At 40.7% G+C, this 27,813-nt stretch overlaps 1 long non-coding RNA gene across 3 annotated transcripts in view; it reads right to left on the minus strand.

Annotated features, from left to right (window-relative positions):
• Window positions 1-27,813, minus strand: part of LOC309646343 — a 62,135-nt gene that overhangs the window by 18,064 nt on the left and 16,258 nt on the right. For 2 of the 3 annotated variants that reach the window (XR_014255299.1, XR_014255301.1), the window contains exon 3: window positions 21,466-21,615. The exons of the other annotated variant lie outside the window; for it this stretch is intronic. This is a non-coding gene — a long non-coding RNA (uncharacterized lncRNA). The remainder of the gene's footprint in view (window positions 1-21,465; window positions 21,616-27,813) is intronic. 3 annotated transcript variants of the gene reach the window in all.

Here is a 27,813-nt window from a genome sequence, read left to right on the forward strand (position 1 = left end):
AAGTATACCCTGGCATGATGCCATTATGTTTAGGCAATAATTTAAATATGTCTGCCTTACTCCCCAGTGGATGAGGCAACATATTCCTGAGAAAAAAATAGTTGGGGGGATGGGTGCAAATCCCAGCTCTGGTGTTAGCTGTTGTGATCCAGCTTTTCATTATGTGTAAAATGAGAATAAGATAAAATTCATTTATTCATTCATTTAAAAAATAGCTTTGGAACTCCTAAGATACGTCATGCACTGAAAGTTTAATTGCTTTCTGTAATAAAGGGAAGAGCAGTCACTAACTAGCTAGTTATCTGAGTGACTAAGTGCGTAGGTAGATGGATAGATATGTAGGTGGATGGATGGATGGACGGATGGATGAACAGCCAGATATATAGGAAGGATGGTAGAGAGCCTTTCTTTGCATTTCCAGGATTACCCCCTTTCATCCAATAATAGCCATCCAATTCTTTTTAGGGAATCACTCTTCATCATTCTCTGCCCATATGTTTTACATGGATCTGGCCGTAACCATTACCAACAGACCCATCCTGGCCAATGAGACCACTGAGACTGATTCAAGGCTAGGCAGAGCCCAATAGCTCTAATTCCAGACCTAGGGCAGGCATGACCTAGAGAGAGGCAACAATTTTCTACTGGACTTGGATTTAGGAGGGTCTAATCCTGGCTTTGCTTGGTAGGTTGTGGGTGCACACCAAGAGAGCTTGCCTAGGAGTGAAACCACCAGAGGGGAAAGCAGAGGTGTGGGAAGGAAAAAAGTAGGATATTGAGTAAATGATTTGAACATCTGATTTCTGCCATGCTTGATACTAACATCTAGGCTTTTGAATTCATGTGAGATTTTACATCTCCACTTTGTTTTGCATAAGTTTTTCTTTTGGTCTTTTGCAATGAAAAGCGTTCTAAAAAAACAGATACCTAACTCATAGGGACTCAGCTATTGCACAGTGTGCTATGGAGGATGTAAAATAGAATCAATCACGGCATCCCATTCACTACCTCTTTGATGAGTAACCACAGCCTGTGGGCCATGTGACCTGCCTAAACTTTGGGATACAGTCTATAATCTAATTTCAAATTCAACAATTTGAAAGCCAATGGCATGGGGCTACTTCTCAAATATTTGATATTTAGTATATCAAATATACAAATATTTGCATTTTAGTGGCCAAAAAGCGAGGCCAAATCTTCTACTAATGGCCTTCCATTTAATTGAGTAAGCAAGCTCAGTTTTGAGAATGCATCCCTTCCTGCCAAGGAACTCAATAAAACTATTCCACTTTGAATTCACTTTGAATGAACCAAGAGAATGTAGATGGTAAACATGTTTATTTTCCCCAAAGCAGTCCTTGTGTATAAAATATTGCTCAACATTGTTTTTGATAGATGATATCCTCCCAGGGTCTTTCCAGCTTTAAAACCCTGAGATTGCATGAAAAGAGCAGTGAGAAACTTCTCTTTGCATCATCATGTAAAATCCTCCGAGCTCAGCAGAGTGCCCAGCACAGAGAAGGTTCTTAGTAAGTATTTGGTGAATAATTAATGAATAAATTTCGACTCCTCCAGAATCCTCATTCCCCTACCTGCTCACTTAGGAGGACCCCAGTAGAGAAGGCTCATAAGAGGCAATTAGATTCCAAAGAAACAATCCCGGAGAGTCAAATGTCCCTTAAAATTCCTCTTAAGCTCCCCACGCTCTGAAGAAGTAGATCATTTCTCAGTACCTCCAACTGAGTCCATTCTCCCTCCATCTTGAACAGACTACTGTGTCTTGGGCTGAGCAAGTGATGAAGAGGCGGAGTTGTGTTTAAGCAAATCATGCTGACTAAAAACAGCAGCCTGGCCCTCAGCATGGGGAAACACTCGTACTATGAGAGGAAAAGGGACTAGGGGAGGGATCTGTAGAATCAGATTTTCCATCTTCTGCTTTCTCAGCCTGTGGGTGGGATGGAGGTTGAAATAATCTATGTGATTAAAAAGATTCTCTCTCCTCTTCCTTGGCCTCCTTCTCCTTCGTCCCTCCCTCCCTCTCTCCCTTCCCTTCTCTCCCCTCTGTCTTCTTCTCTTGCCTTCCCCACTACCCATCCCATATAGTACAATTTGGATGACTAAAATATACTTCTGATGCAACTATGTTGTTCAACTGTTGTGCCACTATACCTTCACAGACCAGTGAATGCCCCCAGTAAAAGGCACAAAAAGGAGATTTCCCTCTGTCGCCTGATGCCCATGCTAATAGAGAACATTCCAGGGTTGGTAGAAAGTATTCTTTGTGTCCTTCCTCTTTCCGTATTCTGGTGATCTTGAGGATGCAGAAAGATCAGAGGGAAATGCTTCAAGCAAGCTCCACATTAGACTCTAAAAACCACGATGATTCATTCTTTTTCCATCCAAACAAAATCCCTGTCTTTACAGTAAATGTGATGAATAGAAACAGCATCCTCAGAGATTTATGTACATCTTACAGGCTTTTTCCCCCCTTTCTCTCTCTTCTTCCCCGTCTTCTTTTCATTTTGCAGTGCAACAAACTTTCACAAGGAAGGGTTTTATAGGAAATCCATGTCTAGGGATTTATTCAGGCTTTTGTCATAAATTATGGCAACATAGAACCAGTCTCTTGATATACAATTCCAAATATTTCAACAAGGTGATTACAATAAAGTCCTCGGCTCTCTTCAGCTGGAGTAGGGCTTGTGAGCGTGCAGCTGCTCTCCCAGATATGAGTGAGACAAACGTGATACAAAGGCTTCCTTTGAGGAGAAGGCAAGGCTTTTGGAAGGGAAGGCAGTCTTTTCCTCCAAAGAATACTATGTTGAAATAGAATTGTCTTTTTAAAACCCAGATCAGCATCTAATCTATGGGGCACAGAAATGACAGCATGCAAGACTAAAGAATTTCCCTGGATGAGAAATGACCTCGTCCCTGATTCATCTTTGCAGTTAATATAATGACCTTTAAAATCAAGTTGCTGAGAATTGGACAAACTTTAAAAAAATCAAGCATGAAAGCCCCAAAAAGATGATAAGGGATTGTTTAAATGCCTGCTAATTGGGCACCACGCCATCTGTGACCTACAACGTAAACCAAGGGAGCAAGAGAGCCATTTTCCTCACAATTTCTGGATAAAAATCTAATGTGAGAATTAAGAAGTACTTCAATGATCAATTTCCATTCTGAGCCAAATTTCTATGGCCCGGCCAACCCTAGATGCAGCCTTCATGGAGGCCACTAGGGATGGTCAGTCGTCCAGCTGACCATCTCAGATAAGCAAGATGGTCCCCTCCATCCATTAGATGATGCTGTTGATTCATTTCGGCTTTGAGCAGGAACTTGCGAATCCCTTCAGTTTCAACAGATTGAGTTTTATCTGCAGAAGCCTGGATCTTCTTTGTCCTTCATTTCTCAACATTACTGCCACCTCCTCCAGAGGTCCTCCCTGGTCACTTCATGAAAAGACACTCCCCGTACCCAGTCACTAGCTACCATTCCCCATTTTATTTTCTTCATGTGTTTTAATATCTACACTTCCTCATTAACATATTTATTTATTTATTTATTTATTTATTGTCTCTCTCCCTCCATAGAACCTAACTCTGAAAATCCTTTTCACCATGGTGTTGGCACCCTAGAACAGTCCCTGGAACCCTGCAGCTGAGGAAAAAAAATTCTGAATTATAAAATGGCTGTCCTTTCTAAAAATAATTTTTCCACGTGTACTTTATTTTGTGGAAGCCAAATGTATTCTTAAATAATTTAGAAGATTCTTCCAGTTGATAAAGTAGATGTGGTATATATATATATATATATATATATATATACACACACACAATGGAATACTACACAGTCATTAAAAAATGAAATAATGCCATTTGCAGCAACATGTATGGACCTAGAGATTATCATGCTTAGTGAAGTAAGCCCATGGAGAACAGACTTGTGGTTGCCAAGGAGGAGAGGGGGGTTAGGGTTGGGGGAGGGATGGAGTGGGAGTTTGGGATTAGCAGATGCAAACTATTATATATAGAATGGATAAACAACAAGGTCCTACTGTACAGCACAGGGAACTATATTCAATAACACGTAATAAACCAGAATAGAAAAGAATATATATATATATATATATATATTATCTGATTCACTTTTGCTGTACAGCAGAAATTAACACAACATTGTAAATCAACTGTACTTTAATAAAATTAAAAAAAAAAAGAAGATTCTTCCACATGAAATTCCACAAAAGAATCCTACAGCCCACTCCACGAGGACATGAAGGGACAATTTCACCCTCTGTCTTTCAGGAGCACAATAGATACAATTGGAAACACGAATCCACTTTGGAAACTGTTGAGGCACCTATGGCATGTCCGGTCTTCTGGAAGCAGATGTTGACTTGGATTCTGGGGTACAAGGTGTTTATTAGGAATCAACACCGGGGAAAGGAAGCAGGCTGGAGACAGAGGTAGTAAGAGGTGGAATCGCAGTGCAGGCAGGTCTTAGCTCTGGAGCAAGTACTGGGTAACATCAGAGTGACCCAAGTGAGACATTAAATCATACCGCTGCTTCACTAAATCACAGGCTGTGGGCTGACCTGGGGCCTGAATCTCTGCAGCTGGGGCCGACCCTGAAGGAGCTGAGAGCTGGAGGTCATCTTCTAGCCACACTCCATAGAGCTGGGCAGGGGATCCCTCCTCTGAGGGGCGCCTGGACAGGGCACCTCCTCCACACTTCAATGCTGCAAACTTCAAGCGCAAACCAGCGCTTTTAGAAGTCTGGCTACTGGGTGTCCATTGAGTTCCCACTGTCTTCAAAGATGAGCCACAAATAGTCCAATTCCTAAATTAGCATTCATGTCCTGTAAGTGCTTGCTGACTTGGCAGCAACAATAATTTCACAAATAATGATGTTATCCGAGGCAAAAGTTGCATTAGATCAATTACCACTCTATTTCGGTGCCATCTCAGTAGCTCTCAGTGTTTATTTCAGTTCACGTATTTTTAAACCAAAGCTCTCAGGCTTCTGAACCACAGCCATGAATGCACCTTCCTTTTCCAGTCCTTGACAGCATCTTGCTCACATTTTGAACTAAAGACTAATGATTTGAATATCCTCCACCCCAATTTCGCTTCTCAGCTCCCTTTCTTTGTGTCCTTTAATTTGGGGGGAGGGGGAGTGGTTGTTCAGCTACAAGGAGAGTCAAAAACTTAAGACTCAAAAAAGAAAGGAGAGAATATTGATATCATCATAGGAGAATGAAAGGAGATGAATTTAAACTGAGACAGGAGAAAGTTTGCGTTAGATTAGGAACGTTTTCCTATTGGATAAGGATGTTGAACGCGGGTGAGCTGTCAAGAGAAATCATTAGACCTCAGACCCACACCTATGTGGCTGGTGTTCGGGACTGAATTGTGTTGCCCCCAAAATTCACATGTTGAAATCCTAACCCCCTCCCCGTACCTCAGAATGTGAATTTATTTGGAAATAACGTTGTTAGAGAGGTTGAAGTGAGGCCATTAGAATTGGCCCTAATCCAGAATGACTGGTGTCTTTTTAAAAAGGGGAAATTTGGACACAGACATAGAGGAAAGATGGTGTGAAGAGACATGGGGAAGAGAAAGCCATTGTTCTGAGCTGACTATTTGTGTCTCCCTCCCTACCCGCCCCCCTGCCTGTGCCTCTCTGTTACTCTCACACGACTACGATAATCACAACACTTCTGACACCAGATGTGGGCGGAGGGTTCCCCACACCAAGCAATTCTAAAACCCCAGCTGGGTGTCGTACAACTTAACTCAGTTCTGACACTGTCTACCTGGAGACAGCATCAGATCCCACAGGTTAAGGGCTCATTCCCACAAGACTGCCCCCGTACTTCAGATGCCAATCACAAGTACGAGGTCCCCAGATGACCCACAACTTCTGTCAGACTTGGCTACAAATCAGAGGCTCCCATGACCTCCTCCCACTTGGATTTGAAGATTTGCTAGTACAGCTCACAGAACCCAGGGAAACACATTTACCAGTTTATTAAAGGATGTGACAAAGGAGACATGTACAGCCAGATGAAGTGACATATAGGGTGAGGTCTGTGAGGGTCCCAAGTGTAGAATCGTCTGTCCCTGTGGAGTTGGCGTGCATCACCTTCCCAGTATGTGGATGTGCTCGCCAACCTGAAAGCTCTCTGAACCCCATATTATTGGGATTTTATGGAGGCTTCCTCGTGTGGGCATGATCCATTATTAACTCCATTTCCAGCCCCTCTTCCCTCTCTGGAGAATGGGGGCTGGGGCTGCAGATTCCAAGCTTCTAATCATGGCTTAGTCTTTCTGGTGATCAGCCCCCAACCAGGAGCCATCCAGGAGCCCACCCAGAGTACTTCAAAAATGCTCCTAGGGCTCTTATCACTTAGGAAGTTTTAAGGGTTTTAGGAGCTCTGTGCCAGGTATTGAGGGCAAGGACCAATCTTTATATTTTCTATTATCTCACACTCTAAAATTATATGTTGAAACCCAAGTCCCCAATGTGATGGTATTTAGAGGTGAAGCCTCTGTTTAAGCTGCTTGGGTTCTGGTACTCTGTTAAGGTGGCCCTAGCAAACTAACCCAGCTGGATAAAATCAAGTGAAGACTAGGTGATCCTTATGAACTGTCCTAGCTCCAGGCGGAAGGACTCACTGTGTCTCAGAAAGTAGGGGAATTCAGAGGAGAGAGTCCTGCTGTCATGCAGGAGACCCATGAGAATATGAGAAAATCACCTCCCTTCACCCTCCTCTCCAACATTATATTTACCCTTCCATTCCCTGACCTCGGGTCTTTCTCCATATCTATTAAACGGTAGATGCATTGGCTGTGACATGGGGCTCCTTGCATTTCAGGGCCCTTGTATATCAAATGGACATAATAAAATAATCAATGTGCAAGTGCTGTTGAGAGGAATCCATAGAATAATACAAGTAAAGTATAGATAAATAGCAAGTGCTCAGTAAACAGACACCATAACCACCATTATTGGGTGAGCAAGAGCTTTACATTATACTTTATCCATTGGCATTCATCACTGTGAGTAATGATAAGAAATTATAATTAATGGGTGAATCGTTATTATTATTGGTACATCAAAGCCCTCTTCTAATCTCTCTGTCATTCCTGGGATGTGTCATAGATCACACAAGCCTCTGTTCAAAACCTGGCTCTACAATTTACAAGTGGCGAGACCTGGGTAAGATGCTTAAGGGGTTTGCAGAGATAGATATGTAAGGGGGGGAGCCTATAGACACTGAAAGGGGGGCCAGGGAAGCAGACCCATCCTGATGAAGGAGGAGTTGAGTGGAGAAAAGAGGGTGGAGGACACAGTAACTGGGTGGTTTTAAAACATCGGGGTAACTTCGGGGAAGAGGCAAGAACAGTGATTATTTTGTTTCTGACACCTCTCCATGCCCCACTGTAGTTGGTTAGTATTGAAGGTAGAGCCCTTCGTCCTTAGCACCAAACTCCTTGGGTCTTGATCACAGTCAGCCACCCATATCCACGAGTTATGCACCCACAAAGGGCTGACTGTCCTGCCCCATTTTATATAAGGGACTTAAGCATTGTGCATTTTGATATGGGGGTGGTCCTGGAATCAATCCCCGGTGAATACTGAGGGATGATTGTGTCTTACTGGAGATAAAAATCACAAACATCTGCAAATCTACCAGGGACCAAGAAGTATTTCAACTATTGTGATAATAATAATTTGGGATATTTTGTTTGTTGGTTGGTCTTCTTTGGTGATTTTTGTCATTTTGACCCCTCCTCTGTGCCAGGAACTCTGGTCACCACCTTGGAAATATTGTTCACGCTCTTAACAATTCCATAATGTAGTCCATATTGTTACCCCATCTTAGAGAGATAAGAGATCATAGGGGCAGGAGTTAAGATGGTGGTGTGGGAAGACATGGAGTTCACATCTCCCCACGACTAGGGAGCCTGCAGGACACTGGTGGGGGACCTTGAAGCCCAAGGAGATGGGAGGAACCCCCAAGCGAACCGGTAGGATGTGGGGGGATTGAGGGGGGAGAAGTGGAGCCTGAACAGGACCAGCACCCCTGAGGGGTGGCTGAGAGGGGGGATGGGTTCCCACGCCTGGAGGGACCCTTGGGGGCTCAGATTGGGGGGAGCGCACCCAGCGTATCCCCTGCCCAATCAGCCAGGGAAGTCTGCCTGGCTCTCAGGCTGGGTCCTATGCCCTCAGAGGCCCTCTCTGGGCTGTGTTTGTCCTGGGGGCATAGGAGGGAGGCCGGGGGAGAGCAGGAGAGGCAGGCAGGAGGGGCCCTCCAGGACCAGAGGACCAGTAGAGGAGCGGAGGGCGTTTGCCCCGCCCACTCAAGCCCAGGAAGTCTGCTGGGCTACCAGGTGGGGTTGCCCACCCTCTGAACCAGAGGTGGGGGGCACGCCTGGGCCGCTTTTGCTCTGTTGAGGCTAAACCCTACCCCCCACAACCCACACCCCACAGGGCATTTTCCAGCCCTGTAGGTCCTAAGCATAGGCCCGGCTCACTGCCAAACCCCACCCCTGCTTAGGCCCCGCCCTCCACAGCCAAGACCTTTTCCACCTTTTATTTTTTTTCCTCCTCCTCTTTTTTACTATTGTGGTCTGTTTTACCTTCTGTTTGTTGTTTCATCTATATTTTTATTCTTGTATTCTTTTTAACATATCTGTTAGTTTCTTAATCTAATTTTATTTTTTACTTTGTTATTGTTCTCCTTTTTTTTTTTCTTTTTGCTGCCCCGCACAGCCTGTGGGATCTTGGTTCATGAGCCAGGGGTCAGGCCAAAGTTCCTGCGGTGGGAGCTCTGAGTGTTAACCACTGGACTAACAGAGAACCTCAGACCCCAGGGAATATTCATCAGATTGAGGTCTCCCGGAGGTCCTCATATCAGCACCAAGACCCAGCTCTACCCAACAGCCTACAAACTCAGGTGTTGGAAGCCTCAGGCCAAACAACCAGTAAGAAAGGAACACAATCCCACTCATTAAAAAAAAAAAAAAAAATGAGATGGCTTAAAAATGTGTCACAGATGAAGGAGCAAGGTAAAAACCTACAAGACCAAATAAATGAAGAGGAAATAGGCAATCTACCTGAAAAAGAATTCAGAGTAATAATAGTAAAGATGATCCAAAATCTCAGAAATAGAATGGAGACACGGATTGAGAAAATACAAGAAATGTTTAACAAAGATCTAGAAGAACTAAAGAACAAACAAACAGAGATGAACAACACAATAACTGAAATGAAAAATACACTAGAAGGAATCCATAACAGAATAACTGAGGCAGAAGAACAAATAAGTGAGCTGGAAGACAAAATGGTGGAAATAACTGCCAAGGAGCAGAATAAAGAAAAAAGAATGAAAAGAATTGAAGACAATCTCAGAGACCTCTGGGACAACACTAAATGCACCAACATTCAAATTATAGGGGTCCCAGAAGAAGAAGAGAAAAAGAAACGGTCTGGAAAATATTTGAAGAGATTATAGTGGAAAAATTCCCTAACATGGGATAAGAAATAGTCACCCAAGTCCAGGAAGCACAGAGAATCCCATACAGGATAAACCCTGGGATACACACACCAAGACACATATTAATCAAACTAACAAAAATTAAATTCAAACAAAAAAATATTAAAAACAGCAAGGGAAAAACAAAAAATAACATACAAAGGAATCCCCATAAAGTTATTAGCTGATTTTTCAGCCGAAACTCTGCAGGCCAGAAGGGAGTGGCAGGGTATACTTAAAGTGATGAAAGAGAAAAACCTACAACCAAGATTACTCTACCCAGCAAGGATCTCGTTCAGATTCGATGGAGAAATCAAAAGCTTTTCAGACAAGCAAAAGCTAAGAGAATTCAGCATCACCAAACCAGCTCTACAACAAATGCTAAAGGAACTTTTCTAAGTGAGAAACACAAGAAAAGAAAAGGACCTACAAAAACAAACCCAAAACAATTAAGAAATGGTAATAGGAACATACATATCAATAATTACCTTAAACGTGAATAGATTAAATGCTCCAACCAAAAGACACAGGCTTGCTGAATGGATACAAACAAGACCCATATATATGCTGTCTACAAGAGACCCACTTCAGACTTAGGGACACATACAGACTGAAAGTGAGGGGATGGAAAAAGATATTCTATGCAAATGGAAATCAAAAGAAAGACTCATATCAGATAAAATAGACTTTAAAATAAAGAATGTTACAAGAGACAAGGAAGGACACTACATAATGATCAAGGGATCAATCCAAGAAGAAGATATAACAATTATAAATATATATGCACCCAATATAGGAGCACCTCAATACATAAGGCAGATACTAACAGCTATAAAAGAGGAAATCAAAAGTAACACAGTAATAGTGGGGGACTTTAACACCTCACTTACACCAATGGACAGATCATCCAAACACAAAATTAATAAGGAAACACAAGCTTTAAATGACACAATAGACCAGATAGATTTAATTGATATCTATAGGACATTCCATCCATAAACAGCAGATTACACTTTCTTCTCAAGTGCGCACGGACCATTCTCCAGGATAGATCACAGCTTGGGTCACAATCAAGCCTCAGTAAATTTAAGAAAATTGAAATCATATCAAGCATCTTTTCTGACCACAACGCTATGAGATTAGAAATCAATTACCGGGAAAAAAATGTAAAAAACACAAACACATGGAGGCTAAACAATACGTTACTAAATAACCAAGAGATCACTGAAGAAATCAAAGAGGAAATCAAAAAATACCTAAAGACAAATGATAACGAAAACACGACGATCCAAAACCTATGGGATGCAGCAAAAGCAGTTCTAAGAGGGAAGTTTATAGCTATACAAGCCTACCTCAAGAAACAAGAAAAATCTCAAATAAACAATCTAACCTTACACCTAAAGGAACTAGAGAAAGAAGAACAAAGAAACCCCAAAGTTAGCAGAAGGAAAGAAATCATAAAGATCAGAGCAGAAATAAATGAAATAGAAACAAAGAAAACAATTGCAAAGATCAATAAAATTAAAAGCTGGTTCTTTGAGAAGATAAACAAAATTGATAAACCATTAGCCAGACTCATCAAGAAAAAGAGGGAGAGGACTCAAATCAATAAAATTAGAAATGAAAAAGAAGTTACAACAGACACCACAGAAATAGAAAGTATCCTAAGAGACTACTACAAGCAACTCTATGCCAATAAAATGGACAACCTGGAAGAAATGGAAAAATTCTTAGAAAGGTATAACCTTCTAAGACTGAACCAGGAAGAAATAGAAAATATGAGCAGACCAATCACAAGTAATGAAATTGAAACTGTGATTAAAAATCTTCCAACAAACAAAAGTCCAGAACCAGATGGCTTCACAGGTGAATTCTATCAAACATTTAGAGAAGAGCTAACACCCATCCTTCTCAAACTCTTCCAAAAAATTGCAGAGGAAGGAGCACTCCCAAACTCATTCTATGAGGCCACCATCACCCTGATACCAAAACCAGACAAAGACACTACAAAAAAAGAAAATTACAGACCAATATCACTGATGAATAAAAATCCTCATCAAAATACTAGCAAACAGAATCCAACAACACATTAAAAGGATCATACACCATGATCAAGTGGGGTTTATCCCAGGGATGCAAGGATTTTTCAATATACACAAATCAGTCAATGTGATACACCATATTAACAAACTGAAGAATAAAAACCACATGATCATCTCAATAGATGCAGAAAAAGCTTTTGACAAAATTCAACACCGATTTATGATAAAAACTCTCCAGAAAGTGGGCATAGAGGGAACCTACCTCAACATAATAAAGGCCATATACGACAAACCCACAGGAAACATCATTCTCAACGGTGAAAAACTGAAAGCATTTCCTCTAAGATCAGGAACAAGACAAGGATGTCCACTCTCGCCACTATTATTCAACATAGTTTTGGAAGTCCTAGCCACGGCAGTCAGAGAAGAAAAAGAAATAAAAGGAATACAAATTGGAAAAGAAGAAGTAAAACTGTCACTGTTTGCAGATGACATGATGCTGTACATAGAGAATCCTAAAGATGCCACCAGAAAACTACTAGAGCTAATCAATGAATTTGGTAAAGTTGCAGGATACAAAATTAATGCACAGAAATCTCTTGCATTCCTATACACTAATGATGAAAAATCTGAAAGAGAAATTAAGGAAACACTCCCATTTACCATTGCAGCAAAAAGAATAAAGTAGCTAGGAATAAACCTACCTAGGGAGACAAAAGACCTGTATGCAGAAAACTATAAGACACTGATGAAAGAAATTAAAGATGATACCAACAGATGGAGAGATATACCATGTTCTTGGATTGGAAGAATCAATATTGTGAAAATTACTATACGATCCAAAGCAATCTACAGATTCAGTGCAATCCCTATCAAACTACAAATGGCATTTTTTACAGAACTAGAACAAATAATTCTAAAATGTGTATGGAGACACAAAAGACCCCGAATAGCCAAAGCAATCTTGAGAAAGAAAAACGGAGCTGAAGGAATCAGACTCCCTGACTTCAGACTATACTACAAAGCTACAGTAATCAAGACAATATGGTACTGGCACAAAAACAGAAACATAGATCAATGGAACAGGATAGAAAACCCAGAGATAAACCCACGCACCTATGGTCAATTAATCTATGACATAGGAGGCAAGGATATACAATGGAGAAAAGACAGTTTCTTCAATAAGTGGTGCTGGGAAAACTGGACAGCTACATGTAAAAGAATGAAATTAGAACACTCCCTAACATCATACACAAAAATAAACTCAAAATGGATTCGAGACCTAAATGTAAGACCAGACACTATAAAACTCTTAGAGGAAAACATAGGAAGAACACTCTTTGACATAAATTACAGCAAGATCTTTTTTGATCCACCTCCTAGATTAATGGAAATAACAAAAATAAACAAATGGGACAAAAAATATTTGCAAATGAATCAACGGACAGAGGATTAATCTCCAAAATATATAAACAGCTCATGCAGCTCAATATTAAAAAAACAAACAACCCAATCAAAAAACGGGCAGAAGACCCAAATAGACATTTCTCCAAAGAGGACATTCAGATGGCCAAGAAGCACATGAAAAGCTGCTCAACATCACTAATTATTAGAGAATGCAAATCAAAACTACAATGAGATATCACCTCACAGCAGTTAGAATGGGCATCATCCGAAAATCTACAAACAACAAGTGCTGGAGAGGGTGTGGAGAAAAGGGAACCCTCTTGCACTGTTGGTGGGAATGTAAATTGTTACAGCCACTATGGAGAACAGTAGGAGGTTCCTTAAAAAACTAAAAATAGAATTACCATATGACCCAGCAATCCCACTATGGGCATAAACCCAGAGAAAACCATAATTCAAAAAGACACATGCACCCCAATGTTCATTGCACTACTATTTACAATAGCCAGGTCATGGAAGCAACCTAAATGCCCATTGACAGATGAATGGATAAAGAATTTGTGGTATATATATACAACGAAATATTACTCAGCCATAAAACGAAACGAAACGAAATTGAGTCATGGAACGAAACTGAGTCATTTGTTTAGACACAGATGGACCTAGAGACTGTCATACAAAGTGAAGTAAGTCAGAAAGAGAAAAACAAATATCGCATACTAACGCATATATGTGGAACCTAGAAAAATGGTACAGATGAACCAGTTTGCAGGGCAGAAATTTAGACACAGATGTAGAGAACAAACATATGGACACCAAGGGGGAAAGCAGCAGGGGGTGGGGGTGGGGGTGTGATGAATTGGGCGATTGGGATTGACGTGTATACACTGATGTGTATAAAGTTGATGACTAATAAGAACCTGATGTATAAAAAAATAAATAAAATAAAATTCAAAAATTCAAAAAAAAAAAGATGCCACCAGAAAACTACTAGAGCTAATCAATGAATTTGGTAAGGTTGTAGGATACAAAATTAATGCACAGAAATCTCTGGCATTCCTATACACTAACAACGAAAAATCAGAAAGAGAAATTAAGGAAACAATCCCATTTACCATCACAACAAAAAGAATAGAGTACCTTAGAATAAACCTACCTAAGGAGGCAAAAGACTTGTACTCAGAAAACTATAAAACGCTGATGAAAGAAATCAAAGGTGATATAAACAGATGGGCTAATGAAACTTAAAAGCTTTTGCACAGCAAAGGAAACCATAAACAAGACAAAAAGACAGCCCTCAGGATGGGAGAAAATATTTACAAATGAAACAGCAGACAAAGGATTAATCTCCAAAATATACAAACAGCTCATGGAGCTCAATATCAAAAAAACAAAGAATCCAATTAAAAAATGGGTGGGGGCTTCCCTGGTGGCCCAGTGGTTGAGAATCTGCTTGCCAATGCAGGGGACACGGGTTCAAGCCCTGGTCTGGGAAGATCCCACATGCCGCGGAGCGACTGGGCCCGTGAGCCACAATTGCTGAGCCTGCGCGTCTGGAGCCTGTGCTCCGCAACAAGAGAGGCCTTGATAGTGAGAGGCCCGCGCACCGCGATGAAGAGTGGCCCCCGCTTGCCGCAACTGGAGAAAGCCCTCGCACAGAAACGAAGACCCAACGCAGCCATAAATAGATAAATAAATAAATTAAAAAAAAAAAAATGGGTGGAAGACCTAAATAGACATTTCACCAAAGAAGACATACGGATGGCCAAGAGGCACATGAAAAGATGCTCAACATCACTAATTATTAGAGAAATGAAAATCAAAACTACAATAAGGTATCACCTCACACCAGCCAGAATGGCCATTATCAAAAAAATCTAGGAACGATAAATGCTGGAAAGGGTGTGGTGAAAAGGGAATCCTCCTGCACTATTGGTGGGAATGTAAATTGATACAACCACTATGGAGAACAGTATGGAGGTTCCTTATAAAACTAAAAATAGAACTACCATATGACCCAGCAATCCCACCACTGGGTATATACCCTGAAAACCATAATTCAAAAAGAGTCATGTACCACAATGTTCATTGCAGCACTATTTACAATAGCCAGGACATGGAAGCAACCTAAATGTCCATCAACAGATGAATGGATAAAGAAGATGTTGTACATATATACAATGGAATATTACTCAGCCATAAAAAGAAACGAAATTAAGTTATTTGTAGTGAGGTGGATGGAACTAGAGTCTGTCATACAGAGTGAAGTAAGTCAGAAAGAGAAAAACAAATACCATATGCTAATGCATATATATAGAATCTAAAAAGAAAAAATGGTACTGATGAACCTACTGGCAGGGCAGGATAAAGACATAGACATAGAGAATGCACTCGAGGACACGGGGCAGGGAGGGGGAAGCTGGGGCGAAGTTAGAGTAGCATCAACATATGTACACGACCAAATGTAATATAGTTAGCTAGTGGGAAGCAGCAGCATAGTACAGGGAGATCAGCTCAGTGCTTTGCGACAACCTAGAGGGGTGGGATCGGAGGGTGGGAGGGAGGCTCAGGAGGGAGGGGATATGGGGACATGTGCATGCATATGGCTGATTCACTTTGTTCTACAACAGAAACTAACACAGGATTGTGAAGCAATTATTCTCCAATAAAGATTTATTAAAAAAAAGAGAGAGAGATCGTAGGGGCTTTCAGAAGTGAAGTAACTTGCTCAAGTTTCCACAGTTAGTAAGTGTCAGAGGCAGGATTTGAACCCTGGCAGTTGGAACTCAGATGGGGGCCAGTTAACCCTGCTAGGGCTGCCATAACAAAGTACCACAGACTGGGTGCTTACACAACGGACATTTATTTTCTCACAGTTCTGGAGACTGGAAGTTCAAGGTCAAGGTGTTGGTTTCTTCCCAGGCCCCTCTTCTTGGCTTGCAGATGACCATCTTCTCCCTGTGTCTTTACATGGTGTTCCCTCTGTCCATGTCTATGTCCAAATTTCCTCTTCTTATAAGGAAATCCATCAGATTGGATGAAGGCACACCATAATGACCTCATTTTAACTCAGTTACCTCTTTTAAAGACGTTGTCTCCAAATACAGTCACATTCTGGAACACTGGGTGTTAGGATTTCCAGATATGACCTTTTGGGGAACACAGTGGGGCCCATAGCAACCCCCCAAACCTGTGTTTCCTCAGGTGTGAAACACGTACCATTGATAAAGTAGCATGGTTTCAGATATGACCTGGACAGGTGTACCAGCACTGAACTGTACCTAGAGAAAGTGATTCTCTTTTCAGATCTCTTCCAGTTACTCAGATCACACAAGAGAGATAGTCTCGGCTGGGTGCTAATGACTAATATTTCTCCAAAGCTTATCGGTCTCCTCTTTGAACAAAGACAGCTATCAGGCTAACTAACTAGAATATAAAGGCTTGCTTACTTGTATTTGTTTTTCCAGTGACTTCTTTGTCAAGGCCAAGAAAACCAGCCTTTCCTTTTAAGGAACTGATATGATGTTTCCTTTTCAAATAAATGTATCTTTTAAAAAAGAGTGAGTCCATTTAAAGAAACAAAAGTAGTGAGCAAATCGGAGTCAGAGCGGTTCACAGAGATGACAGTCCGTGGAGGGTTCCTGCAATGACTGAAGTTAAGGAGACTCTTGTCCGTACTGTAGCCACAGGTATGACGGAAACAAAAGGAATCCATAAATCAAAGGCTGAGAAGAAAAAATTCCTGAAGGGCTGTCCCAGCTGGGGGTTGTGGGAGCAACTGTGTAGGGTCTCATTCTAAGATTCTGGGGTCTTAAGTTGATATTACCAAGCTGATTGACCATTTCCTACCAGAGGAGTGGTCCCCACTTTGGGAATCCTTTTCTTTTCAGTATTCAGCCTCTGACCCTCACCCCATCTCCTATTTCTCTATCCCAGATGGGGCTAAGAGTGGGTCAGTTTCAACAGAGTCTTTCTGAATTTACTGAAGCCATCCCACCAGCCAGGGCCAGGATGTCGCCTTTGGTCATTCATCACAGCCCATTTCTTCAAGGATTTTCCCAGAAGCTCTTTGGGAAGGAGCTTAGGGAAACACATGGGTTCCAGTGCCAGCTTCATTATTTAGCAACTCTTGGTCTTTGAACAGGTTTCATGACCTTCCTGGGTCTCAGTCTCCTCATCAGTAAAGTGGGACTAAGAATAGATGGCTATGAGGATCAAACCGGAAATATCCTCTATAATGAACTCCTGGCACATTGTAAGCATTCAATAAATAGTAGATATTATTAGCTTCCCCCAAGGCAGAGAAATGTAAATGTGTACCTGCCAAGTGTTCTGGGAGGGTAGCCAAAGTACCCCACCTCGGACATGAAAATTCTTCCCAGCCTTAAGTTTGAGATCTATTCTGTAATACATCTACATTCATTTTAATATAAAAATAATGCTTTAAATTATCGTCAAGGAGAATTAGTGCTCCAGAAAAAAAGTGGGTTTTAAGTATCCTCTGCCATGAGCCCATCATTCTCCTGGATATAAACAATTGGAGCTTTGAGAGGCAGGCAGGGATTACGTCCCTTTAACTTGACGGTTCTCAACAATGAGGAATTTTGCCCACAGGCAGGGATGACATCCCTTTAACTCGATGGTTCTCAACAAAGAGGAATTTTGCCCACAGGGGACAGTTAGCAATGTCTGGAGACATTTCTGGTCGTCATAACTGGGGGTCAGGTGCTACTGGCATCTACTGGGTAGAGACCAGGATCATCTATATATCCTACAATGCACAGGACAGCCCCTCACAACAAAAACTACCTAGTCCCAAATGTCAGTAGTGCCCATGTTAAGAAAGCGTGCGGTAGAGTTATCCAGAAGGCTTTGCTGCTGAAGTTAGACTGAGTTTTTCATTCTCTTCCTCCCCTGCCCCCACCAGTCTCTCCCCAGTCTCTCTCCATTTTTGAGTATTGTGGCCCAAAGTGTGGAGTAATGGAATGTTGCAATTGTAGGCAAGCTGTGTTGAGAAACCCTACTTTAAAATGGGGGTAGGAGGAGATTAGGGCAAAAGGAGGCATTTATTTTGCCCTATTATTCACACCCATTTAGACCAAATCCCTGAGCTAGCATCCACCAGACACCAAATGTTGTCCTGGGCCTGCATCAGTCCAGGAGTTCTCTGGAGTGATAGACTCTTCCATCGAAAGATGGCCATAGTGACCTGAGCCAGACCTTAGCCAAGCCAGGGACAGGACAGTTGGGTTCTTCCACATTCTCTGCCTAAACCCACCTTCCTATTCTGGGTACTTCCAACTCTTTCCCCCAGTTCCAACCAGGTTCATATTCTCAACTATGTAGCTAAGATCTGCCTGCTATAATAGTCAGAGTTCTTCAGAGAAACAGAACCAATAGGATGTGTATATATCTGGTAAGAGATTTATTATAAGGAATTGGCTTACACAATTACAGAGGCCAGTGAGCCCAAACCTGCAGTATAGGCTGGCTGGCTAGAGACCCAGGAGAGTTGATGGGACAGTTCCAGTGTGAAGTCAGTCTGCTGAAGAACTGCCTTTTGCTCAGGGAGGTGCATCTTTCTGTTCTATTCAGGCCTTCAACTGATTGGATGACACCCACCCACATTACAGAGGCATATGTGCCATGTGTTTGCCATGTCTGCTGGATTATTTCTGCCAGTTTAATGATGGTCACTTAAGCCTTGACACATGCTCTGAATCCTCCAGCTTGAAGGAACCAAATTTCTATCCAAGTTAATATCCCTGGAGAAGCATTAACACAGGAGGAAAAAAGAGTGAGGTTGTCCCACATGGAGTCAGCATGCCTGGGTCAGGACTTGGGGCTAGCCTTGTCAAGACAGGAGAGGATGTCCAGCTCTCTCTATTTCCACACCTGGGGCCCAGAACAGTTCCCTTGCACCTGCTGGGGTACATGTTCTGCTCATCTGTTGCTCCTTTTTAGTGGATCCCAGGATCCAGGTACAGGAACTGATACCAGGAAGCCACATTGGGGTCATAGGTTCAAGCCATATCCTCCAGCCCAGTGTTACCAACAATAAAGCTGATATTTTAACAGCTATTTGTTCCTATGCCTATTTCTCGGTTCATAATGCAAAGGTGAACAAGTGATGTTTCTAAATAGCACATTACAGGGGACAACAGCCAAACTTCTACTCTATGGGTTGGTCCAGAATCAAGGAGTGGGAGCAGCTAAGAGAAAATGTTCTTCAGCTGCAGAGTCAGAGACTGCTTTGGGTGAGATGGTGTGGACCACATCCCACATCCCACATCCTAACCCATTGTGTTTATCAGACAGTTAGCTGTGGGCTAATTATGCCTCTGTGCATGGGGAATTGTAACCAGTTTACACAACAGACACAGGGGACATCAGGAGGTCTGCAGGATGCATACTGTGGTTGACCAGTTGGCCAGTTGTTTTGCTGTTGTTGCTCTCCATCAAGTTTAGTTTTGTTTCTATTTTATTAACTTCTACAAAGACAGGGAGGAAACTGTGATGGGATTGGCAGGCCAGCTAGTAAAACAAGATCCCTCTGTACATCAGTCACTTCCAAAGACTGGGCTCCCAAGACCATCTAAAGTCATTTGATCTATTTAACAACACAGGAGTCCCTGAGTCAGTCCCATTTATTTCAGTGCTGAGGTTAATGGGTTAATGGACTTCAAGGTCTCTTAGCCAACAGCTTGCTGACTGCCAGTCCTTTGTGTTGAAAAGATATCTTTAAAATACATTGACTCAAAAGCTCATAGGAATAAATGTATCCTGGGGAAGATGGAACTCTAGGCCAAGCATGGGGTGTCTTTTAATTGTCCATTGTAATGCAGTCATTGGTCACTTCATCTAGAATATCCCCATTTCCCACACCAAAAAGTTACTTGCTAAGCACTTGCCCGTCTTTCTTTTACTTCCTATCTGCAACCTGAACCATTTGGAGAGAGACTTTCTCATTTACACAGAAACGCACATATTGTATGATCCCACTTACGTAAAATGTCCACAAAAGGTAAATCCATAGAGACAGAAAGTAGATTAGTGGTTGCCAAGAGCTGGGAGTGGGAAAAGGGATTAACTGTAAATGGGCATGTGGGTTCTTTCTGGGGTGATGAAAATGCTGTAAAAATAAATTATGCTGATGGTCATGCAACTCAGTAAATTTGCTAAAAATTATTAAATTGTACAATTAAAATGAGTAAATGTTATAGTCTATAATTTATACCTCAGTAAAGTTGTTTATAAATAAAATGAGGAAGAAAGTGGACATGGTGAAGTAGTCACTGATGTCCTGCCCACATCCCCCAGGCCTGTAGGTTTCCATACAGGCTCTCTGGCTTCCACCTCCAGTTCTAGAGCTCTTGGCCTAAGGGCTTTCTCTGGTCACCAGCAGTCATTCTGCCCACATGTGTGGCAGACTGGAAGTGCCAGTGAATTCATGTCCCTTGAGAGCAGCACTCAACCACTAACTGCTGAGAATTGGTGTATAAATACCTCAGCTCCCTGCCCTTTGGGCACATTTTACATGGTGCTTCCCAGATACATTGCTTCCTGAGATACATTTTACAGGCTTCCTTCCCTCCCCTGCTTCAATTTCCCACTCCTCTACTGGTGTTTCCTGCCAAATTACTTCCACTTAAATCTCTGTCTCAGAGTCTGTTTCTAGGGTAACCCACTAAGGAAGATGTGTTGGAAATTGGTAAGAAAAGTTAGATTAAACCATTTAGATTGAAGTTGAGCCATAGACTCTGGAGTCTGATTGCCTGAGTTGGAGCCTCAGCCCTACCTTACAACTCATATGACTTTGACTAAGTTTCTCTACCCTAAAATCTCATGTCTTTTATGTGTCTAATCAGGATAACTATACTATCTACCTCATAGGGGTACTGTGAGGATGAAATGCAATGCCATAGTGCAGCTGGAGCTCTTAGCAGAGGGATTGGCATGTAGTAAACGTTTAATAAGATGTAATTATATGTGATTTTATGAGGCAATGACTGGTCCACCAAATAATCAGACATTGGATCCAGACTGAAAAAGAGGGTGGGTTGAATTTTCTGGGGCTCAGCCATAGAGGGTGCATTTGTAGCCAAGATCATAAAGCTCTGGGTTTGTTGCTAGGGTGACATGAGTACCACCCTCACCAAATGACACCAGCCACGCTGGGGTTGGGCAGAAAATGGAACAGACGGTGCCTTATTTTGTCTTGATGAACAAACTGAATTACATATTTCTCCAAAGGGACCCATTTAACTAAAGTAATTATTAAAAATTAGCAGGATTAGCTTTATGACCTTCTGAAAAGTAGGGGACACTATCATATTTTATTTGGTTCCATGTTAAGCCCGAGTTGTTCATTGGCTCAATGAGTAATTCTGCTGTGACTGTGGGACTTTGAAGAGTTGTTTCCCTTCCCTTAGCCTAGGTCCTCATCTGTCTAAACGCAATAATAATGCTCACCTTAAAGGGATATCCTGAGATGCTATGACTCATATGTAGAGGACTGTACAAGGTCTAGCATGGAGCAGATGGCCAACATTTACTCTTTTGTCCTCCTCTGTTAATGTTTCTCCAGTGATGTTAACTTGGATAGAAATTGTTTTTTTCAACCTGTAGGATATAGAGCATGTGTCAAGGCTGAAGTGACCATCATTAAATTGGCAGAAATAATCCAGCAGGTATGGCAAATGCATGGCACATAAACCACAATTTCCCTGTCCACAATAATAGCAGACATTACTAATCGATCATTGCTCTTTTCATTTGAGTCTGGATACAGTCCCAGAATCTTTTCCAGCAGAGCACTCTAGGCCACCACTACCAACTGATCAAATTTGGCATGCAAAATGAAAGTTATTTGCTAACCTCTAGTGTAAGCTTAAAAATAGTGGAGTTTAACACAATGTCTGGTGCTTGATAAATACTTAATAAATGGATGACTAAAGGATAAATGCAGTGAGGTTAGTTAATACTGCCATCACCTATGTCTTCACTAGCATTCTTACTCAATGATCAAGCTCAAATTCCTCCAAGTTCCTCCTCCCATAATGTGGATCTTTCCTTAGTGGTTGAAGGTTTTGGAGGAAACCTGGAGTGCTCATAACTATAGGTTCAAAGGAACCTCCTCTGAAAATATGTATATTGGTATGATCTCATCTTGGGAGATTAAATCTCCTTTAAGTTACTGCATTTTTATCTAGTGCTGGCTTCACAGAAACTTCCCAGAAGTGTAAGTTTCTGAAGCACTTATTCTGGCAACAAAGGAGAAATCCTTAATTGGTAGAACATAACCAACTATTTTCTGAGCAGGAGGCACATCTCAAAACTGTATGTCAGGAGGATACTACCGAGCTGTAACACTGAAGCTGATGGTGATCTCCTTAGGAAATTGGTTTTAGCCATGGGAATGACTGCCCTTTTAAAGTAAAGAGACCAGCATCTGGCAACAAGTCTGCAATTCCAAACGTCCCATGTTATTATTCACTGCAAGATTGATTCCTGGTCCAATGTTTGCTTTTTTCTATTATAAATTTAAACGTATTGATTATATTTATACAATTGTGAAAATTAAACATATTTATTATAAATGCAGAAAATTTGAAAGAAGAAAACAACATCATCCATAGATTCACCACTAGAGGATAGTATTAAAATCTGGAGTATTTCCCTCTTGTCATTTTTCTATGCATATTTTAGCACAATTATGTTTGCGTATTATACGTAAAGATTTTACATTCTGATTTTTTTTCCAATTTAACTTTATAACATAGCATTTCTCCATGTTTTTGCAAACTCTTCACGCACATTTTAGTTGTATAAATATTCCAATAAGTGAATATGCCATAATTTACTTAACCTTTAGATTACATTGTCCAATGTTAGGTTGATTCTGATGTTTTGCTATTGTAAAAAAATGCTATGATGACTATATTTGTATATAAGGTTTTTTCTGTTTATATGAATGTATGAGTATTTCCTTGGAATACTTGGGTAGATTCCAAATCTTTCTTTGTCTCTATCTCTGTCTCTCTCTCAGAGATATACAATACATAAAGTGATAAAGTATACACATCTTAAGGGTAGAGCTAAACTACTCTTTATGCATGTATCCGGGTACCACTACCCAGGTCAAGGTGTAGTACTTTTCCAGCACACCAAAAGGCACCCACGAGTCCTTTCTATGCCATGATTTTTCAATAAAAATTTGCACTTTGCACCCTACAAAGAAATACATCTCCTTCTTTGCCTTTAAAAACCAGAGCACTATCACTGTGTTAGACTATAGAGATGTCTTCCTTTCCCATCACCGTGGAACCTTGGTGTATGCAAGGTCCTCCCAAAGCAAGCTGCTGAGAGGTTGCTTCCACCATCTATAAAGGAACTTAGAGGGGTGCTATTCAGACTGTACAAACAGCATTCAGTTCTCCTTCCATCTGTCCTTGGCATGTTGATTAGAAAGTTTAAAGATACTACATATTTTCCTCTCCAGTTTAATAAATGACTTTGGGAGAAGCCAGTGATTTTCTCTCTAGCAACTGTGGAACTTGACAAAATTAATTTGCTAGATGATAACTCACCACAGATAATAGTGTGAATGGTAACATAAATTATCTATGTATACAAAAAAATACATATGAGTAAAAATTAGAATGAATAAAAATAAACATATTTATACATATTTCTCTGATTCTTTCCCTGCTCTAATCCTAATCACCACCACCCCGTTATCGTCAACACCATCACATTTATTGAGCACCTACTTATGTGCCAGACATTACCTAAATTATTTATATACATCACCTCATTTAATTCTTCCCATTTTGCAGATAAGGAAACAGGCCACAGACCACACAGGGAGTAAGTATCGAGACTGGCATTTGAACCCAGTGTGGTCTGCCTCCAGAACTGGCACATTTAATCACCAAGCCATACCTCTTGCTAAGGTAACGCATACTTGAAGTTTTAGGTGATGGTGATATACTGAGCTTCCATTTAGATTTCTGACAACTGATATTTGAAATGGTATACGCCAATTCTGGAAAAAGGAAATTTGAGCCTTATATCCTTGGTGAAATAGGTTACCCTATGTTTTGCAAAGTTAGTAAACAAATGTGGTTTACTCTGTGGTTTAATGAGCTTTATTGAGATTTAATTTACATACTGTAAAATTCACCTGTTTGGGTGTGTTTACAGTTATGCAACCATTACCACAATCTAATTTTAGAACATATCTGTCATCCCCCAAAGCAACTGTGTACACATTATCAGTCACTTCCTGTACCTGCCTTTCCCCAGCCTCTGGCAACCACTAAGCTTCTTTCTGTTTTAATAGATTTGCCTATTCTGGGCATTTCATGTAAACGAAATCACACAGTATATGGACTTTTGTGTCTGGCTTCCTTCTTGAGCATGTTTTTGAGACTCCTCCATGTGGTAGCATGAATCTGTACTTCAGTCCTTTATGTTACCCACGCTGAGGCACTGGTGGTTCAGTGGTAGAATTCTCGCCTCCCTTTATGTTACCCAATAGTTGTCCACTGTGCCATTAATATTTTCACCACACTAAGCATCTTTCTTATTCTTTCCCAGTTTATAAGGCACAATTTATCCAAAAGTGTCTTTCCCTCCCTCAGGTCAAGCTCTGCCTGACCTCCCCATCCTCCTGTTGTAGTTTATTCTTAAAGAGTCGCTTTCTCCTTTCCTTCTTTCCTTCTTTCTTTCTTTCCTTCCTCCCTCCCTCCTTTCTTCCCTCCTTCCTTCCTTCCTTTCTTCTTTCTTTCTTTCGTTCTTTCTTTCTTTCTTCTTTCTTTCTCTTCTGACATTTTTATTGTTTTAGTTTGTTTTACTTATATTCAAGACTTTAATCCATCTGGAATCTTCTTGTACATGATATGAGATAAGTGCTCAACACTATTTTTTCCCAATGGAAAATCAGTTGGGCCAGCAACATACTTTAAATAGACCATATTCTCCTACTGGATTCAAACATCACCTTTGTCATATAAGGAGTTCTCTGTAACAGATCTAAATTATCTACCTTTTTCTATTCCTAAACCAGCAATAACATATTTATTTGCTTAAGTTTGACTTATATTCTGATATAAGTTGAGGCAAGTCTATCCTTGACATTTGTTTATTTATTGGCTATTTTAGGGCATCTCCTCTTCCGTTTGTTTAATCTAGTCTCCTACTTTCCCTCTCCTCAACACTAAAAGCAAGTTGTTGAAATTCTAATTGATACTGAAATTTTAAGGTAATTTCATTAACTTTGGTAATATTTGCATTTTATATCAATCTTCGCACTCAGAAATATGGTATTTATTTCCATTTGTGTGAATCTTGTTTTATGAAATTCAATGAGATTGTAAAAATTATTTTTAAAATACTTTTCTTCATATAATTCCTGAGCTTCTCTTCTTAACTGTTCCCCAAGTTATTTTTTGGTGGTGCTATTGTGATTGGGATATTTTTTCCATCTAAGTTCTTCCCATATCCATTTCAAAGTCATTGTTAGTATAGAGAAAAGCTATTAATATTTATATAATTTTATTGTTTCCAGTCATCTTACAAACACTCTTATTGATTCTAGTAAGATTATTGTTTTAATTTTTATTAAAGTCTACTAGTTTCCTTAGTATACAAGCAAACCATCAGTAAAAATAGTTTAAAATTTTCTTTCCAATGCTTACACTTATTTTATTTTCTTATTTTAATGCATTTGCAAGAACTTTTGTAACTATTTAAATAATTCACCATTTGGAATAGGGTTTTTATTCATTAGCCTAAATTATATTTAGGTGATTTCCTTCTATTAATGATTTACTTGTTGATTTATTAGAAATGACTACCAAATTTATTCAAATGGCTTTTCAGCTTCACCTTTAATATTGATGTAATTAATATATATGTTGATACCTTCCCTGATCCAAACAAGCCTTGAATTCCTGGAATAAGCTCTCCTTTGCCATAACACTTTATTCGTTTGGTGCCAATAGCTTAGTGAAAAGATTTGCCTTTATTCATAAGTAAAATTTATTTATAGTTTTCTTTTCTGGTGCTATCCATCAGAACTGGGTTTTAAAAGAATTGAAACACTTCTAATTACTTTCTGTGGACAAGGTTATCAACCCTGGCTGCACATTAGAATCATTTGGAGAGCTGTTTTAAGATTCTGATACCTGGCACAACCCAGAGGGATTGAATAGGAAATTCTGTGGAGGGGGTTTGAACATCATTAGTTTTAAAAAATGCTCCAGGTGATTCTATCATTTGGTCAAGTCTCAACATCACTGTGTATGATTTGCAATTGTTTAAACAACATTGGAGTACCAGTAGGTGGGCACCAGCCCCAGGCCCCCCAGTACCCCCAGCCAGCTGCTCTGGGAACCTGGCCCCCCAAACCAGTGGGTCAGCACCAACCCTGGACCTTCCTGGCCCTGTAGCCAGCTGCCACAGGACACAGACCCATCCACCAGAAGTCTGGCACCAGCCCCAGCCCACATAGGCCCCACAGGCAAAACCCTGGGACCTGGCATAAACCACCTACAGGTCAGCAACCTCTGCATAAGGCAGGGCCTGGCAGCCAACCAGGCCAGGGGCCAGCCCCGCCCACCAGTGTGCCAATAGCAGTGGGCACTTCCACAACAGAAGGGAATATACAGCCTGTACAGCAGGCACCCCTAGAATATACAGCTTTTGTTTCTAGAGGAGAGTATGCTGTTGGGTCTCATAGGATGTATCCTACATAAGGCCACTTCTCCAAGACTGGAAAATGTAACAAACCTACCTAATATGTAGACATAAATACAGAGAATTAGGCAAAGGAGACAGAGGAATATGTTTCTAACAAAGGAACAAGACAAAACCCCAGAAGAAGAACTAAGAGAAGTGGAAATAAACAGTCTCTCTGATAAAGACTTCAAGGTGATGATTATAAAGATGCTCAATGAACTTGGGAAAAGAATTGATGAACATAGTGAGAAGTTTAAAAGAGAAAACATAGAGAAGAACCAAACAGAGCTGAAGAATACAATAACTGAAATGTTAAACAAAACAAAAAAACACTAGAAGGAATCAACAATAAACTAGATGATACAGAAGAATGAATCAGTGAACTGGAAGACGGAGTAGTGGAAATCACCCAAGCTGAACAGAAAAAAGAAAAAAGAATTTTAAAAAATGAGGACAGATTGAGAGACCTCTGTGAGAACATCAAGCATACTGACATTTGAATTATAGGGGGCCCAGAAGGAGAAGAGAGAGAGAGAGAGAGAGAGAGAGAAAGGGGCAGATAATTTATTTGAAGAAATAAAAGCTGCAAATCTCCCTAACCTGGGAACAAAAACAGGCATCCAGGTCCAGGAAGCACAGACAGACCCAAACAAGATGAACCTAAAGAGGTCTACACCAAGATACATTACAATTAAAATAGCAAAAATGAAAGATAAGGAGAGAATCTTAAAAGCAGCAAGAGAAAAGCAACTTGCTACATACAAGGGAACTCCCATAAGACTATGAGTTGACTTTTCAGCAGAAATTTTTCAGGCCCAAAGGGAGTGGCACAATATAGTCAAAGTGATGAAAGGGAAAAACCTAAAACCAAGAATACTCTACCCAGCAAGGCTATTGTTTAGATTTGAAGGAAAGACAAAGAGTGTTACAGACAAGCAAAAGCTTAGAGTTCAGCACCACTAAACTGGCTTTAAAGAAATGTTAAAGGAACTTCTGTAAGAGGAGAAGAAGAGACCATGACTAGAAATATGAAAATTACAAAAGGAAAAGTCTCATTCATAAAGGCAAGCATATAGT

This window comes from Balaenoptera physalus, assembly GCF_965194825.1.
Source record: "Balaenoptera physalus genome assembly, chromosome: 16".
NCBI classification, from domain to species: Eukaryota; Metazoa; Chordata; class Mammalia; order Artiodactyla; family Balaenopteridae; genus Balaenoptera; species Balaenoptera physalus.